This window comes from Rissa tridactyla, chromosome 1 (genome assembly GCF_028500815.1).
Source record: "Rissa tridactyla isolate bRisTri1 chromosome 1, bRisTri1.patW.cur.20221130, whole genome shotgun sequence".
NCBI lineage: Eukaryota > Metazoa > Chordata > Aves > Charadriiformes > Laridae > Rissa > Rissa tridactyla.
The window spans coordinates 135,023,608-135,041,517 of record NC_071466.1 but is presented as its reverse complement, the minus strand read 5'-3'; positions in this window follow the sequence as shown (position 1 = coordinate 135,041,517).

Sequence of the window (17,910 nt, the reverse complement as noted above, 5' to 3'; positions counted from 1 at the left end):
TTTGATATTGTTTTAGCCAGGAGTAATAGTCACTGTCTGTTCTGGAGTAATAGAATATTTGCTATTCAACTGCAAGGAAAAAAAAAAAAATAGCATGGGGCCCTAAACCCCTTTAACGCTGCGTGCATTAGGACGCCCCTTGGTATCGGTACTGCTTCGAAGACCTGGTCAACTAGGGGATGGGATGCTCCATCACAATAAATAACGCTTGGCTGCAAAAAAATGACAAGGTGTGCTTCTGACACTCCCCTTCCCCTGGAGCTGCAGGAAGCCAGCTTGTTGCCTGGTAGACTATAAACCTAGTCGATTATATCAGTCACAGAAGCACACTTTTAAATCTTTACTTATTTAGGATTGGTGGGAACGTGATGCGTTCTGGCAATGCCACACAGCTGAAACCCAAGTCCCTGCCTGCCCCTCTACGAAGGCTGAGGAGCAAGATGTCTCCATGTGGCCGTATCAGCTTCACGCCTGAGGCTCCCTGTCCGTCACTGCAGCTTTCTGACTGCTTGGGCACTGCCTCAGCAAACCAGGCTCAGAGGAAGAGGAGCGAAGATCAGGCCCGTTGCATTTGATTTTAATTTGCCATGTTCCTCTAGGACATGTGATGATTACCATTTCTAGTTAAAGCAATGTCAACAACTTTCAGATCAAGCTTCCTAACATGATATAAGGTAAGCAAAAAAACACCAAACACCAAACCAATAACCCAAAAAACCCCAACCCAAACCCAACCGAAAAACTAACTCCTCATGGATCTAGATCAAGAAGAAATCCTTGGTTCCAAAACCTTACTACAAAGGTGTTAATCTGCTGTTCGACAAGATATCAAGTGATTTGTGGAGGTACAAATCCCTTTATCTCCTAGGTAACTTAATTTACCGAAACGGGGAAATTAGCTCTCTACTAACATCAGTAACACTGCTATTTATGGCTGTACTATCTGCAAGGGGTCATTAGCGATTGCTGATGCTGAGCCGTTAAGAGGGAAAGGGGTAGACTGAATTTGCCAGAAAACTAATGACAACTGGCATAGCACACAAGGACACACTTTCAAAGTTTAAATTCACAAGTGCATGTAAAACCAGAAGTAATCCTCAGAAATCAATGCATTGTTTTCTTTAATGTTAGGGTATTGAAAACATTTAAAACTGTTGAAGTGCTGAAAAAAATGCACTGGGTAAAATATTGGAAAAATGCAGGTATCTAACTTGGCTTTTAGCATCAGGTGAACCAGACGTGTCCTGTTCAAGTTGGGTTCTCACTGAAGTGTTAGGAAGGCATGCTTACAGGCTGAGCATTTGTCCCATGAAAATTAAAAGCACTGAGTGCATCGTGGGCATTACTATATACACCGGGGTTTGCACAATTTGAGCGACTAGATTATTCCTTCTGTTTCTCCAGACACAAAGGCTGCAGATCATCCAAGGAGGACAGAAAGGAAGAAATTCCACCTCTTCGTCTCATCTACAGATAGTAACAAAATCCTTTTAAATGTGGGCTTTCTGTAAATTAGCTTCTGTGCCCAGGGGTGCTACCTATTTCCCGATGCTCCCTCGGGCAGCTGCTAGTTGGGCAAGTGGACAAAATCCCTGCCTATGCAGGTTTTCAGATACTCATCCCAGCAAGCCAGTATTGGCGTGGGAAGACAAAGAGACAATAAAGGAGGACTTGGTTTTCTAATATTCTGAGAAATCCAGGACAGAGTGGAGCTGAATCGTCAAGTCATTTTGTAAAGCAATTTCAGCAAGATAAACTAGTGGTTTTACTTCTTGCTCACCCAAAGCTCTGGAATAAATTTTAAAGTTGTCTCTGTCTTTTGTAGGTTCTTCATGAGTATGGCATCAACAAAACTGAAGAGGAGTTATTCAACATTTTGGAATATTATGATAAGAATTTGTCTTCAAAAATATCCTATAATGATTTTCTCCGGGCATTCATACAGTAGGATTTGGTCAAATGCAAGAAACCGTAGATAAAGTCAGTGACTGATTTATAATTTCAAATTTCAAACTAATAAATTAATTGAGTATGGCTTTTTTGTATCTATTTATTAGAAAACTCAAAATACTTTACAATTCTGACAGCAGTCCTGTGTTGTGGATTAAATCTACATAGTGAAGGAATTAATTTTGCATAATCCATTTATCAAAAAAGAAAAAGACAACAATTAACATTGTCAAAATAATGCTTCCTAAGACATCTCCAAAAGCAATTCATTTAAGGAAATTCTTTTTTTAATTTTATGCATCTTATTAATGACATACTCTTAATTTCAGTAAAAAGGTTTACGAGGCATACTATTCAATTTCCTCAATTGTCATTTTCCAAGTGTATTAGTTTTCATGTTATCCTTCATTATTCAAAAAAATCATCCCATTTCTCGGTGCATCTTTTTCCTCTACTTGCAGTGCCCTATTTGTACTGTCAAAGATGTGTTAGTACGGACTGGCCATCGAAATCTGAGCAGATGCCAACTGTGTGTGGACACCACACCTTTCTCTCTTAAAGCTGTTCTACATCCTTCAGCACAGTTTAGAAAAGAAGCTACTTTACCAATAAGCACCGGCTTCTTAACTGCAGAGAAACACTCCCAGTGTTAGCTGTGAGGTGCATTTGTTTAAGGCTACTGTATATATATAGATACACACACACACATATATATACACAATAAACCGCAAGTAAACTCTCTGGTTAGATTTCCCCGTTCTAGAAAAGCTCTGTTTGACTATCTTGTGAGCTACCTACATCTTGGTGAGGAAATTAAAAGATAATTGTTTGACTGTTGAACTCTACTGATAATTAAAGGAAAATATAATCATCAGATCTGTTTCCTGGGATTATATCAACAATTAAACACTTACCTGCTCCAAAGAACTGTTAGATGAATATTTCACTGTCTGATTCCCGAATTAGTATTCTTTGGTACACCAAAGAGCCCTGTCCCCATCACCTGAACTTATTTGGTACCTTTCTTTCTCCCAAGTAATATATAAAGGTAAGTCAACAAAAATTAATAAAACAAAAAAAAAAAGAGAGCAAGTTATGTGTGTAAAAACACACATACATGTATATACACACACACACACATATATATATATATATAACAAGGAAAGTCTTTGGAATGGGAAAGGGTAGAGGAACATAATCTTGTTTTCCTTATTATTTCTAGTGAACATGTGAATGATTAAGATGAATCTGAAAGATTCCCAGTGCAGAGTCCTTTAATGTATGCTTTTTTCTGAGAAAATGTTTCATCACATTTGAGGCTTTTCAGGAGATATTTTGTAGAGTTTGAGTAAAAAGCATTGGGGAGGTTTCAGGTTGGATGCTCTGTATTGTTTTCTTTCAGTTTCTAAGATTTGTGTAATTTGTACTCTACTGTAAAATACATACATTTGGAATTGGATATATTTGAAATAGCAACACAAAAAATACTTGCTAGATTTTTTTTTTCCAAAACTGATGGCTATCTGTAAGTCCCTGAAATTGCTGCTTAGCTACTTGATTAACAGAGACTGGAGCTACCGTTATTTAAGGATGATCTCCCACACTAAATCAATACAAAATTTCCTAGTTCCATTAATAGAAAACAGTGGGTTTTAAGAACACACATGCATATACCAGCAAGTGACTGAAAAGGGCTGGTCCTGGTTCAGTTGCCCAAACACAGGCATGTGTAGGCTATTTCCACCTGTCCGCCCCAGCAGGTCCTGTCTTAACACTACAGCCCCACGGGGATGTCCCCAGTGTCACGGGGCACCTCATACTGCAATAGGTAACTGAGCTGAGCCCAAGGAACACCCAGCTTGGCCCCACTTAAGATCAAATTAGCCTGGTTTTGTTTAATTTTACCCTTGTAACTGCTGTGAAACCTCAAACTGCTCTGTTCCTTGATGGCAACTTCTTTCCTCCTCCCTGGTCAGGTGCAACACGCCTGATTGAATTTCTATTATTATTTCACACAGTTTATGTACCAAAATAATAATTCATATTAATTAAAGAATTAATTGCTCTTTGGAATACCTATTATTACAGCACAAATATTACATTAACTATTTTTAAAACAGTGGATTTCACTGTACTGATCTAACCCAGGAGGAAAAAACCCCACAAACTACTTAAGTGATTATTGGGTAGTGTTGTTTGGGTTTTTGTTGTGGGTTGGTTCCCCCCCCCCCCCCCCTCCAAAATCTCCTATACCTCCTCTTTTATAATTGGGTCCAACTTTATATCAAATACGGCTGTGCTGCTTTCTGGCACAGAGTGCGGCTACCATGTTTCATGAAGGGATGCAGGAGTTGTGTCCTTTGCTCCACCACTGTCTTCAGGAGAGGCGATGGGACCAGGGGATGGACGTCTCTGGGTTTTCTGATGCCTCCTGCCCGAGGATTTTTCATTAGTTCGACTTGCAGGAGTATCAAATCCAACAACTCCGAAGGGATTAAAGAACAATCTTTTCGCTGTACAAACAAATCAAATCCTGCTGGTTTTTTTAGTGAGTTCTTAAAGGCAGGGATGGCACTCTCCAACTGTTTATCCAACCTCAAAAAAACCCCCCAAAAATCCCAAACTGAATTTCAACTGCCACCGTTTTGAAATAAGCAAGGTAATTTTTCATATTAAAATTGCAAACTGCTGGATGGATAAACTTTGTGATAGAAGAAGGCTTTGTATTTTCACAGCCATTCCCCCTAGCCAGGGGTCAGCCACCCAGCCAGGAGGGGCTGGCAGAGATCCCCATGCGTTTCCACTGCAGGCGGATAACGTCAGCGGGATAGAGCATTATCCCAGGGTAATGGCCCCCTGCTGCTGTATGTAAACGCTGCGGCAAAGCTGAGGCAGTTACAAAAATGAAAACAACAACAATGCAAGTCTCAGCAATTTCATCTCCAAGCTGAAGATGGCCTTCCCATGTCTGCTCCGGCAGGATCGCCGTTTGCTCTGTCGCCCCTGGGGGCAGAGGCGCGGGCACATGGGCCCCCACTTCGGGCGGGAGGCAAGGAGCACAGATGCCTCAGAGGGATTTCGGCAGCTCAGGTCCCTGCCAGTGCTCCCTACGAGGCGTCATCTGCTGCCACCGAAACACAGCAGGAGGTGACAGCCCCCTCCCTGCCCCTCGCCAGCCATCAAGCTGCAGGGAGCCATTGCTGGCTGTTCCCTCCAGTCGCGCCTCTTCTGGGCTCGTCAGAGAAACACCCTTAAGCAACGTCTCTCACCTCCCTCTCCGAGGGTCCCACTACAGGCATTGGGACGGGAGGTGTTTGCCCTCACGCACTGGAGCTGGGGCACGGCCTCCTGGCTACAGCCCAGCCCTCCGACTTGGCTTTGCGATGGGTGGCCATCAAGCATCATCTGACTGGGCTAATGAAGCTTAACGTTGTCAGGCATCCTGCGGGGCAGGAAGCACACCCCATAATCAGGGGAGGTGTCTGCCTTCGGCAGCCTCTCCAGCAAAGGCTGGGGAATGGCAGACGAGAATCCCCAGGCTCCACTCAGCTGTGGACAACAATCTGCTCCTTTCCAGAGCATTGCCAGAGCCCTCCACCCAGCCCCAGCCTTTCCTTGCTGCTCTGTTCCCAAAACCAGCAGTCCCTGTGACTGCCTGGCAACTTCTTCTGAGCTGGAAACAAACAGTTTGCTAAGGCTAAAGGAAAACGGGTCCTTCAACAGCATTTTAACATCGTTATAAGTTTTGTTGCCTTCACTATAGAGAAGAATAAGCTAATTGAAGGAGACTGAAGTCACTAACAAACCTGCTGCTGCACAGGAGCCTCCCATCACTGCCAGGTCACCCACCCACACCATACCCCTCTTATTTCCCCACCTGCACAACTGAGTTTTGCTCATCACTACGTCCCTCAACAAAACAGCTAGTCACCCCATGGCGCCTCTAACAGGGGCTAGAGAACAGGTATCTCTAGCTCACTGCTGCCAAATTACATACTCCGACTCTTCAGAAAACCCTTTTACAGAAAAAAAACACCACAAAGAGTTGCTCAGTAGTGGAGGCCACTCAGCACTGGCCACCAGTGTGGGGAGAAGCCCCCTCAGAGCCACAGGCTGTCCAGGAGCACGAGGTCACCACCAGCACAAGCACACACCACCCTGCACCACAAGAAAGCTCACACCAGCCAAGCACCATAATAGGGCTTCTAAGCAATTAAAATACAATATAACTATCCCTCAATGCACAGAAAGCAAATTTCATATATAATCAGGCTATAGAAGAAGAGCCAGTATCTACCCCTTGATTTTCTTCCTCCTCCATCTTTCCTCTCAGGCTTTTCTTGCTTCGAAGCCCCTGTAAATATGGATGCTCCACCAGCGACATGTGCTGCTCATTAGCATGTCCTCAAGTCCACCTGAGCTACTTGGCCTCTGCAAATCTCCTGCCCTGGGGCCAGCCTGCTGCTGTTGTCAAGAAGTGGGGGCTGGTTTGGGGGGAATGGGCAGCTCCAGCTCCAGAGTCCTTTTGGAGCAGGGCAGAAAGGCTGAGGCACAAAAGCTGTTTGCTAGAAGCACGAGGAAGCAGGACAAGGGGAATGAAAGATGGGAAACAGTCAAGAGGAGGGAAGGAAGAAGAGGTTTGTAGACTCTGTACCAAGCTATTTCTATCCTGGGGCTTGGCGTGGAGCCTGCGAGAGCAGAAATAGAGCCTCTCTGTGCTCAAAGGATGAAGAAGTAGGGGAGGGCAGAGGGGGGACTGGGGCTAGGCAAAAGAACAGAAGAGAAAGGAAAGAAGGAAGAGATTCATATGGGCCATCTTATACACCAGCAACTGGCATAAAGCCTGCAAGGCTAGAAATAGCACATGCCTCAGAAAAAAAAAACAAACCAAAAAAACCAAACTTCTTCAGAATGCAGTCATTTCATTTGTTTGATTAAGGCATTACTGTGTGAAGTGCCTATATCTCTGCACAATTACTGTTTTTATCTGGGTGATATGCAGCAGGTCATGAGCAGTAAGGGATGCTCCAAACATGGGAAAATGAAAACGAGATTAGAAAAAAATCCATTTTCTAAAAAATAATTTTCTTCTGTTTTTGAATTTTTCTATGCTAAAGGCTGTCATGCAATGGAAAGAGCATTATTATGCTGTGAAAAGACTCATAAAAAGAATTTTGTATTATATCAATACTTAAAATATGCAAATACAATATCTTCACGACGCCCCAAAATTATGCTTGGAATGAATTCTTAGCAACAATATCATCATCTTCAAATAAGCGGGTATAACATGCTGCTCAAATAGCTGTAAAAACAACCTCATCACAGCTCCGGGAGCATCCACATTTCATCTTTGATGTAGGTAGATTTTAAGTAGGAAAGGGAAGAAAGTTGTCTTAAACATCAGGGTGTATTGGGATGAACCGTAGTGGAGCAACTGTATATTTAATGTGGAAAGGAGACCTGTCGGCGTGCATTCACACAGCCGCTGCTGTTATAAAAACCTGGTTTTGATGCTGTGCAGGCTCAGCTACGAGGGCTGAGCGCCGCGGCACAGCCTCCTCCTTCCCTCCCGCATCTCCCTTGAAACAGGGTTATCCCCAGGCTCTGATCCAATGCGTTTGAGCCTTATGTTAGCTCCTGTCTGTCTTTATCACTACATATCAATTGGCTGTGATTTTTTTTTTTAAAAAGGTGGGGGAAATAGTGAAAATAGTATAACACAGAAGTTTCTTTGTGGGGTGGGTACCTTTTCACACGTTCTTTCAGTGTAAGTACTTTTACAGGGCTTGATTCTGATCTCATTAAGTCAACAACGTACCGTGACTCCCCTGAGAGTGGTGGATTTACCCCAGCACTTGAGATCAGGATCAGAACTCTGCACTTTATTGTCTTTTCTTTCTGCTGCAATCAGGTTTTCAAAAAGGTAGCAGCTATTTCTGCTCGCTCCAGACCAAGAGTGGCGGGAGGGTTTTGCCCGAGGAACAATGCATCCTTCTCCGTACACTGTACAGAATTCCCATCTTGTGCATTAGAATAGATGTTGAAACAGTTCTAATTAACATTTTTAATTTGCATTTTAATTGCCTGCCAGGGTGTGAAATGACATGTCTGGGTAAAGGAGCGTTTTTCTTAGTTCCAGTGGTTTGCACAGTCCCAGCGAGGCAACGGGGGCAGAAGCACCCCGGACACTGGTCATTTTGCAGAATTCCCCGTAATTAAGGCAGGGCCTGACCCAATGCCCAATAAGTGAAGCTGAAAGGCTTCACATGGGTGTGCGTTTGTTTGTTTGTTTGTTTAGCGAATGGAACTCCCGTAATTAATTTTTGTCTGAAGGCACACATCAGATCTTGATTTTAAAACTGCCAGTTGCAAAGAATCAGCGCAATCTTTCGAAGGTTGTTTTAGCGGCTAATTGCTCTCTTTGTAAGGAAAACACCATATACATACATATGAATACATATATATGTATTTTAAAGATTATGTTATTGCAGATATGAATTTGCCTCTAAGCAGCTTCCGGCTTGTGCAGCCTGCAGCTACACAAAGGTCACGGTGAAATCATCCTGAGCCACTTCTTTTTTCAGCAAGACAGGGGGAGTTCCCCAGATTTTCAACTCTTAGGGCAAATTTTCCAGCCCTTTTCCCATTTTCACGGGTCCTCCTGCTGTGGATTCCAACTTCTCGAAATCATGCTAGAGTCGGAGATGTCCGAACTGGGACGTTTTCAAATCTCAGCTGCAGGGATGCCAAATGCAGAGGACATGTATCCTCCTTCTGATAGCTTTGCCCACTCAGCTGCTGCATTCGCTCTTCTGGCCGCAGCACTGGCTGGGCACACCAGGTGCATTCTCCCAGCCAAACCCATATCCAAGACCTTGTTTTTTTAGAACTCCTCTCTCTGAGGCAAAGTCACTCTGGCCCATGTCCTTGTGTTTAGGGATACAACTTCATCCGTGGCCATACTGAAATGCAAAGCAATTTGCTGTACCTCATTTTCTAAAAAAAATCTAGATCAGAGGTGTACCTGTGAACTGTCCTATTCAGTATTTCCTGCAGTCCAACACTTGGTTCATCTATAAAAAGTCTCAGTAACACCTTTTTTTGGGAGGGGGAGGCAGGTTTCCCGGTCAAGATCTAGCAGTTAAATCATGTCGGGACAGGAACCACTACCTGGAGGACCCTACAAAACGTATAGCCTCTTAAAGATGATTCCTCATTTAATTACATCGGTTAGGTGGTTTTTAATTCATTTAACGTGTGCCATGTTGAAATTATATCATTCCAGTTTCCTCCTCAAAATACATGGTGAGGGTGCCAAGTCATGTGCCTTACAGAAGTCTATTACCTTAACACTATTTCATTTGTCATCCAAACTTGTAATCTCATAAAAAGATATCAAATTAGTTTGAGAAGATCCATTTTACTTAAACCCACCTTGATTAGCATTTAATTTTATTAGCCTCTTTTAATTCTTTATTACTCAAGTCCTGCACAATCAATCCCATCACTGCCTTTTTCCGGGGATCAAAGTCAGGCTAACGCTCTCTCACTTTGGCCATCCTCTTTCCCTTTTTAAAATATTGGCACAATTTCAGCTTTCTCTGGACTGCTGAGGCTTCCCTCATGTCCTAACGTGTCTGAAAATTCATTATTAGATTTTTAAAAAGCTCCTCAGACAACTTCTCAGAAACAAAGTTCCCGATTCAAAAAATTTGGTAATTGCTGTTTAACGTACAGTTTAAGGACTGCTAGGCTTAAAAGTACTTGGTCAACGGCAGTGTGTAATGTCCATCTAGCGCCTGGGCATTTTGCCTTCACACAGCAAAGATATTTATTTAAAAATTCTACCTTTTTACTAATACTCTTGATGAATCTCCCATTCCCGTTTGCCTTTGTATTCTTATCGTTACTGTTTCAAGCCATTGATACTCCCTCTGCATGTTTGCTTTCCTTGTCCCTTTTTAACACAAATTTCTCCCTTCATCAGTTTGGTATACATCAGTTACTCTTTTTTCCCAGTCTGCTTTTATTTACCCTCCAAAACAGCATGGGGGATTTTTTGAAATTAGTTTGAGTCTTTCTGGATTCTGGGACTGTTCTTTGGCAAACTTGATTAAACCGTTTGCGAATACCATCTATATTTTCCTGCTTAAATGTTTTTTTCCTAACTGATGTGCTAGTATTTGGCTTTGTGAAATTGCCCTTTTGAAAGAGAAAGCGTTTAGCTGACTTGTTCTAGCTCCTTATTTCACGTTCACACAGTGGATGTGATCAAAGTCATGGCTGCTGATACCTCAAGGTGCTTCAGCATCCTTGTTCTACGAACCAGTTCTCCTCGTACCTCAAGATGAGACGTGACGTAGATGTGGTTCCTGCTGGAAGTAGCCTTTTTGTCAGCAAATTGCCATCTGGGGGTTTTAGAAATTCTACCAGACCGAAATCTCCACTTTACACCATTCAGAACGAACCGTCTCACAACGACGAGTGTGGGGTACGTTGCAAACATTATCAATACGTGTTTAAGAAGTAGTCATCCTCTACAGGCATGACTCAGAAAGCTCAATTGAATTTAATGGTGTCAAGTGCGTATCACCTGGAGGGACACCACAAGCTTTACTTCTTAGGTCCGGTGGATGAATAAATATTCCAGTTGACTGACTTCGTAGTTGCCAGCATCACCACATTATACTGTAAACCAGTTTTATTTCCCTTTTGCCGAGTTGATCTTTTCTAAAGAGATTATAAACAACTTAATCAACATTCCTGTCATGTGTCATCCTATTAGGTTTCATTAATATCAGCTAGTTTAAATGCATGTTTTTAAACAAGCAATTTCTATTCCTTCCATTTATTACCTGGGCTTTTAATCTTGATACATAATCAATTTATGAATTTCTACACAGCATAGTCTTTGTCTCCATTATGCGTTGCCAACACAAAGATTTTGTACAGTCTGAGGGTTTGGTGGTCCCTTCTTTTCACACACTTCTGTTAGTTGAAACCCCTCCTTGCAGCTCCAGGCAGCCTGGTCTTCTGCAGAACAGGAGCTCTTCCAAACTGTGCAGTTTTTCTGCTGTCCTAAAAAACCAAATTCTTTAACTTACACCTCCTAGTTAAGCAGCTTTTTCACTGTCAGGTCCATGCACCTTCTGATTTCCTTCATTTGCTTCCAAGAGGATACCTCAGAAATCCCTCTCCCTCAGCTCCTTTTGGATCATAATGTTTACTAAGCTGCATCATGACTCAGTGCAGCGGTGTCTTCTGGTTTCATGAAGTGTCGTCCTTTGGGCTGTGGATCCTTGTGCCGGTTCATCACCCTGCTGCCAGCCTGTCCCTCAGAGAATATTTCTTCCTACCTATTCTCTGTGCAACAGAAGTTGATCTACCTCCCTGGTTTTGTCTTTTTCTGCATCCTCCCAGTACCCAGCGAGGGGATGCTCCCTGCATTTCACTGTCCCAGTACACAAAACTTCTTAGAAATTTCTTGTGGAAATACTAAAGGCTGTGCATCTGTGTATTTACTTGTCAAAGGCAATCATCAATTGAACAACTTCTAAAGCAAAATCCTTCCCCAAAGAATGAACCTTTTTGCTTGCTATAGCTCAAGTTCCTGCATTTGAAGTCTCATATCCCAGCTAAACCTGAACCAAACCGCCACGGTTTGCAAATAACGAAGACATAGCCCAGCACGCTGAGCATCTAACTCTTACAGGGCTAAAACTCTGGTTGATGCAGGAGCACGTACCTGTGCCCCGCTGAGGAGTCGTCCCACTTTGAAGATGTGGAACTTCTTCAAGGAAGAACCTCCCTTGAAAAGCTGAAACGTCCCTCGGAAAACAGTCACAAAAATGAAGTGCAAGCGGGTTGTAAATTCAGACGTAATGAGCGCAATCTTCCCTTAAAACATGACCAGAGTGTTTCCCCTGGGAAGGAGGCTGCTCTTGTGTGGCCAGGCGAAGTGAAGGTCCAGCACAGAAGGTGTCTCCCTCGACTCCAGCTCAGCTAGAAAAGGGCACAGGGCAGAGATAAACATGTCTACTCTTGAAAACATCCTGAAAAATTGCATAAGCCTTAGGTGCAGTCATATGAGGACACTCTTGGCTTAAACTTATTTAGATGCTTGTTTTGCTGAGGTCAGTGCTCATACTTCTGTTGACTTCAATAGGACCAAGACATTTTCCAGCACACATTTCTTCAGAGTAGGTTTTCTTTCTGCTCTCCCAAAATAACAGAAGAAAATCAAGTTGTTGCACTGAAGACATCAGAGCAGAAGAAAGAAAAACAACAGACTCCAGGGTTTTGCTGTGGCTCCCTGCGTACATTAAGTTTTGGAGTGGCCGGGGCAGACAGATGGACATGCCGGCTGTCTGGAGCCCACATGCCAGCTCTGAGCCAGCCACCATGTAGGATGTCACTGCGTAGCCACGTGGGCTGAGGGGCACTGGGGACAGGGAGCAGTGCAGGTGGCTTCCCTTGGGAACACAAGACACGAGCTTTCCCTTCTACAAGGAGGAGCATTTTACAGTATGAGGTGGTCAAACACCGGCACAGATGCCCAGAGGGGCGATGAACTCTCCATCTTTGGAGATACTCAAAACTCAGCTGGAGGAGCCCTGAGCAACCCACTCGGCTGGACATGCTTGGAGCGGGATGTTGGGCTGGGCATGGACAGAGGTGCTCCGACCTGAGCAACTCAGAAACCAGACATGGGTCATTTTGCTCCTCACAGAGTAAGCTGGTTTCCCGCTTGAACGGACCTTGGGCTTCTGACAGTCTTGCACAGATTCAGCTCAGCTTTGCATCGCAGTGGTATCAGCACCGTCTTCCTGCGGGAACAGCCTCGCAGTCCTCTGTAGCCGTCTGGAGGAAAGGAAAAGCTGCTGTGAAGCCACCAAGAAGTCAAGAGAAGTAACTGCCTTTTACATCTATAAGGAACTTCTAAAGAATAAAACCAGGACTATTTTTTTTCTTTATTAAAAAATAAAAAATCACACATACCACCTTCCATTTTCAGCTTTACATGTGGGCTGTGAGTTCCTGATGATTTTTAGACCAACACCACAACTGCTGAACACAACTGCTGTTAATAACACCAGTGCGGTGACTCCCAAGACAACACTGTTCTTTAAAGGACGCTCTCCTTTTTCACTCAGAAACTGAAATGAAGCCAATAGGGAGCAGGAAACGTCACCGTCACTTCTGAGAGCCCCATTCAAGTCATTTGCTTTCATACATTTTGTTGCTTTCCATCTCCCAGCTTTGAATTCCTTTTGTTGTTTCTAATAGATAACACCAGCTTCAAAGTTTGAAGAAACCGTTCCTCTTCTGCCGCTGTTGTCGTTTTTTCTTTTATTCCTTTAGCAAATGTTGATTTTTTTGCAAGTTAAAAGGAGCTGCTTCAACAAAGCGCGCCCAGGATCCGGGAGAGCCGGGTGTCTCGCGCTGCGGCGTCCTGAGCTCATGGAGGGGTGGAAGGACCCTTTCCTGACCAGCAAATGCAGCTGCACCCTTTGCCGCTCCATCTACCCAACCTTGTGGGCTTGGCAGTGAAAGTCCTACTTACTCTTCAGGTTAAAGTCTGTGCACTAGAAGTTCCTATACCTTTATTTGAAGGGACAGCATGTGTTTGGTAGCAGGTGGATTAAAAGCGATTAAGAAATCCTCTACTTTTAACTTAGAAGAGAGCACAGTATTTACAGGTTTACCACTTCAGTCAGTGTTAGTGAGCGGTCACTGGTTACAGCAGTCATCCAACCAGCTCAGCCAGTGTCGATGCTAGTGCAACACACTGACGCAGAGCTAAATGCAGCTGATGAAGTGTCTTCATCATAATTTGCTGAGTGCCTTGTCTATATTTTCGTGATTTATTACTTCCCTGACTTTCTTAGGTGTTGGGAGGAACAATGAATCAATCCAAGCATTTTTCAGAGCAGGGACTGCTAATTGCACGAGCTCTGTTTACCGCTCAAGAGCTCCAGTTTTGACAAGTCTCTTGACCGCATGTTAATACGTATGATTAATTATTGTTACAGGCATCCGCAGAAACAAACCCAATAGGTAACACTTCAGAGCTATTATTTCTTTCTGAACAAGCAATAAACATAATTATGTACACATTCTGTTGCAAGCATAACAGGCAGGGGAAGAAGGTGCTTTTGAAGGTGTGTGGGTAAACCGCTGCTCCAGAGTGATGGGTACCCAAAGGGCAGAGGCTGAAACAACGGGGCAGCAGGTTCAAAGCAGTTACTTCTCGTGATGCCTTGGTGGCTTCACAGCAGCTTTTCATAGAATCATAGAATGGTTTGGGTTGGAAGGGACCTTAACAATCACCCAGTTCCAACCCCCCTGCCCTGGGCAGGGACACCTCCCACTAGACCAGGCTGCTCAAAGCCCCATCCAGCCTGGCCTTGAACACTTCCAGGGATGGGGCATCCACAGCTTCTCTGGGCAACCTGTTCCAGTGCCTCACTACCCTCACAGTAAAGAGTTTCTTCCTAATATCTAATCCAAATCTCCCCTCTTTCAGTTTGAAACCGTTATCCCTCATCCTATCATTATACTCCCTGATAAAGAGTCCCTCTCCACCTCTCCTGTAGGCCCCCTTCAGGTACTGGAAGGCCACTATAAGGTCTCCCTGGAGCCTTCTCTTCTCCAGGCTGAACAACCCAAACTCTCTCAGCCTGTCCTCATAGCAGAGGTGCTCCAGCCCACTCATCATCTTCGTGGCCCTGCTCTGGACTCGCTCCAACAGGTCCATGTCCTTCCTATGCTGGGGGCTCCAGAGCTGGACGCAGAACTCCAGGTGGGGTCTCACGAGGCTTCAGTAAAGGGGTAGAATCACCTCCCTCGACCTGCTGGCCACACCTCTTTTGATACAGCCCAGGATACAGTTGGCTTTTGAGGCTTTCCTTTCCTGTGTACGTGGCTATAGAGGACTGCAAATGAGGGCAGAGGTGCTGCATCACCTGGCGTGTGAATGAGGGGTGGAAATCCCAATCAGCACACTGCAGGCAGGCCACAAGGTTATTGAGGTGCCAGTGTCTGCACTGTTTCACAAACAGATGGGTCCCCGATGCTGGGAGGCTGGGGGACCCTGCTGGGCACATGTCTCTGGAGTCTTGCCCTGCTCTGCTGTGCTTTGTCTTGGCCACCCTGTCCAGGAGCTGCCTTTGCTCTGGCTGGCATTGGCATTTGTTCCTGAAGGAGCTGGGGTTTTCCCTCCCTGCAGAGCGAACCCACCCTGTATGGGGTACCCACACACCTGGAGAGAGACAGAGTGATGGTGGGAGGTGTCCCCAGGCTCACCCCAAGCAGAAGGACGTGCCCCCTTGTCCTACACCACTCCTGCGTTGTTGCAGGTCCTTGGAGAAGGACCTTGGGGAAGGTGGCAGGGTTTGTCTGGGGGCTGAAAAGCAAGACCAGGATTGGGTAAGGAGGTCCCTGGGGAGACCACAGAGGTATCCAGGAAAGGGGTGCCCATGGCAAGGGGCTGCTCGGGGAGCCCCACCGCAAGTGGCACGATGTGGCGGGGACAGACAGGGCCGGCAGTGGGAAGCAGAGGAGTCGGTGACAAAAGAAAGGTAATTGGCAGCCAGCACACGTCTGCGTGAAGCAGCTCTCCGCTCATTTTAAAATATCAGGTAACAGATGCAATCAGAATGGCTGCGCCGTGCAACAGCCTTGTAAAACAGTAGAAGAAGTATAAATAGGGGTTTAATTGCCCACTCCACTTAAATTGCCTTATCCTGCGTAACTTCATTATTTCTAGAAAATTTGGCCCAGGCCATTATGGTGGGGGGGTAAAGTTTTCAGGGGGGGCTATGAAATTTCCCACTGCAGTAGCAGCAGCCGCCTGCCGGGGCAGGTGCTTGCGGGGCGCAGAGGAGAGTGTTTCGGTCTGCACAAAGCCCTCCGTCAGCGCAGTGATGGCCAGGCAAGGGGCAGCGCCGAGCAGCTGGGGATGCCACCACCGCTTCTTTGTGTCCCTCGTGTCTCGGTGGAGGGCCAGCACCGCCGGTCTGAAATGGAAAACGCGAAGGGACATGGGCAAGCCTCTGCCCGACATCCACAGCACACGGCACTGGGGGCCGCCTGTCCCCGTGCCACGCAGAGGTGTGGATGGAGTCACCAACCCCACGCCATCGGCTTCGGCCCCACGCACCCTCAGGAAGGGTCCCCACCAGGGTGCACGCTGCGATGTCCCCAGTCATTACCCCACAAACAAGGGAGCCCTTGCTGGGGGACGGTACCTCAGGATCCTCTGTGACCCCTTCTCACTGCTCCGGTGGCCTCTGTGGAAAGGTTCAAACCATCAACCCCAACAACCTCTGCTATTCCCAATTTTCACTCATCAGGGAGTGGGGCCGGCCCTGGCATCCAACCGGGACCTGCAGCCTGGCTCGAATTGTGGTGGGGAGGGGGAGTTGGGGCTGGACTGGTGGGAGGATGCTTCACTGTCACCTTGGCCTCTCCTCCACCCTTCCTGGGTATTGGGTAGCTCAGCTGGTGGGGCAGAGCATTTTCCTTACCCTGATTTTGCAGTTTAACGTCACCATAAGCCATTGCAGCGTGTTTATAGCATCCAGCATTTTCCCATCTGGCCCTCCCCAAGCTGCTCATCCCATCCAGAAAGCACTAAAAAAATAATAAATGCAATGAGAGTAAGCGAAACAGCAAACCTGTCTGGGCCGTTGTTTCCTGCAGCTGTCCTCCCCCCTCCCCGAGGCTCGCTGTGAGCCGGCAGCACAACCTCGCCGGGCAGCGATGCTCCCCGGGGCAAAACCAGGGAAGAAGCAGCCCCGCTACTGGGTTTGCTCTGAGCGAGGGAACGGCATCTTCTCCAGTGGCGGGAAGCGATTTGTCCACTAACCGGGCGCGGATTGCACTGAATTGGGGCAAACGGCACGAGTGCGAGGGCATGTGGTGCGCTGGCCTGGTGGCAGGTAGCCAGGTTAATTACTCTGCTCAGTTTTAGCCCATCGTGCTCAAGAGGGGCAATACACTTCACTGGGCCAGGGTTGCGGGGGGGGGATAGGAAACAAAGCCGACCGGTTTGTGGAAAAGAAAAGCCTCTTCCTTTAATCTATTTGAAAGCTTTTGATACATCAAAGTCCGGGCAAGAAGAGGTATCTGGGATATAATTGGTGTGGACACTTGCAAAGGTTTTGATAAAGACCTTTGTGAAAGAGCTATTTGTGAGAGGCAAAGAAGGGTCATGGGTTAGGCACTAGCCAAGAAACAAAAACCCCAAAAGCAGGATGAGGAGTGGGCAAATGTCACAGGGCTCCGTACCCCACCCAGCAGCACCCCCAGCCCCGGGGCTGCTCACCACACACGGCAGACGAGGTGCCCCTGACAGCAAAGTGGGACCCGGGCGGGACGAGGATTGCAAAAGGCACCACCGAAGCCAGGAGAATGGGGCCAGAGCCAGGGAAAAGGTTCCCCCCCATGGAGACAGCTTGGATAGGGCTCCCTGGGAGGAAGGGAGTGATGGCAAGTGAAAACTGGGTAAGTCCGGATCGGCTGTCACCTCTTGAAGAGATACCCCAGCTAGGGCAGCTCATCACAGCCCTCCACTGCGGGCTGCAAATATATATTATTATCCAAAAAAATCCTAAAGAAATGAAGAAGGGAAGTGGAGAAAGATCATGAGAGAAAGCAGCAGGGAACCGTGTCCAAATGCTCAGAAAGGAAGGAAGAGGAGGTCCTCTTCTGGCATGGCTGCCTCTCACCAACTCCCAAAGGACACATCAAAAAGAGAGGAGGGGAGCGTTTCCTAGATGGGAAAGTAAGAGGGTTAGAAATAGAGTCTAGCTAGAATTGAAATTATTTGAATTACTAGATGAAGTGAGTAAAAAGAAACATAATGGAAGTATACAAAATAATGAATGGCACAAAGAACGTACATATAAGTACTCCTATTTACACTTTTCACATAAAAAGAGAACAAAGGGACAG